This window comes from Cucurbita maxima, unplaced genomic scaffold (assembly GCF_002738345.1).
Source record: "Cucurbita maxima cultivar Rimu unplaced genomic scaffold, Cmax_1.0 Cma_Scf00904, whole genome shotgun sequence".
Lineage (NCBI taxonomy): Eukaryota > Viridiplantae > Streptophyta > Magnoliopsida > Cucurbitales > Cucurbitaceae > Cucurbita > Cucurbita maxima.
The window spans coordinates 1-1,526 of NW_019272920.1; positions in this window are offsets into that span (position 1 = coordinate 1).

Here is a 1,526-nt window from a genome sequence, read left to right on the forward strand (position 1 = left end):
CCATGTGCGGCGCATAGTGCTTGGGGCGTGGGGGTGGCGGAGGATATAGGGGGCGCCCCCGTGGCCAGCCCATGCAGACTAGTCACTCCCCTATATAGTACATTTTGAGGCATTTTTGGTCTGCCAGACCTAGACACGATTTTTCTGAGCCGTCATACGGTCGAATATCTTGAGTTTTACAATGTTTTTTTCTGGGAACTCGATTGATTCATGAATGGGACATTCTCATGGGTCTATAAATCAAGTTTCATGACTTTTCAACCGACCAATTTTTTTTAATGAATTTTTCAACATTAAATAATGCGAAATTAGAAAAAATAGCTACAGCCGTCAAAAAAATCTGAAATTTTGTGGGAATCATTCTTTCATCTTGCTTATCTCCCTGGAAAAAAATTACAGCAAACCGATCACTCCACACGTACTTTCGCAATTAATGGGTGCTGGTTGTAAGCACAAGGTCATGGTGTAGTGTACTTGCTCTTGAATTTTTGTGGGAATCATTCTTCCATCTTGCTTAGCTCCCAAGAAAAAAATTACGGCAAACCGACCACTCCACACGTACTTTCGCAATTAATGGGTGATGGTTGTAAGCACAAGGACATGGTGGACGTCTTGGTGTAACGTACTTGCTCCGGTATGAAAACTCTTCATTTTAATGTTTGAGATAAGCATTCTTTCGCTGCCACATCATTGGGTGTGATGTTTTTTTTTTTGTTTTTAATGGAGGTAAAATCCAACACTTTTGATATGCTGTTGGTAGGACACGTATCGCGCGCAGCGTAGGATGGGGCTCGGCGTGTGCGAGGGGAGTGCATGGGGGTAGCGCGCGCGGGTTAACCTCCAAGGGTTTTGGATGTCTTTGATTATTCATAGAGGTTAAGCTGTGAAAGGGTTTTGTGGCTTTGCAGTGGGCATGCAGACAAGGGGCGCGAGCGTGGACTTGTTAGTTGGGCAGGTGTTGGCGGGCATGATGCACGCGCAAGGGTGATGGGTGCGCTGCTGCGGCGTGGGGCTTGGCGCACGCACGAGGGGGCAAGCACTGGCGCCCCACGATTGCCGGTGTTGGCGGGCATGATGCGCGCGCAAGGGTGATGGGGGCGCTGCTGCGGCGTGGGGCTTGGCGCGCGCACGAGGGGGCGAGCACTGGCGCCCCCACGATTGCCGGTCGTAGGCCTTAGCGGGCACGCGAGCGCCCAACCCATGCTCCCACACACCCACCCATGCATCCTTCTCACCAACACCCAAACCCACACCACCCGCTAAGGCCCTATGACTAGTCTGCATGGGCTGGCCACGGGGGCGCCCCCTATATCCTCCGCCACCCCCACGCCCCAAGCACTATGCGCCGCACATGGGCATATGCTCGGGTCGTCGAGGTGGTGGTCGGAGGTCGAGGGCGGTTGACGGCGGTGGTGCGGTGGCGGAACGCGCACGGTGGGGCAGTGTCGGAACGTTCCCGCGCTCTGGCCAGCCCAGCCCTGCCCCACTCGCGTGCGTCCCGCCCGCTTGCCCCCGCGCGCGCTCTC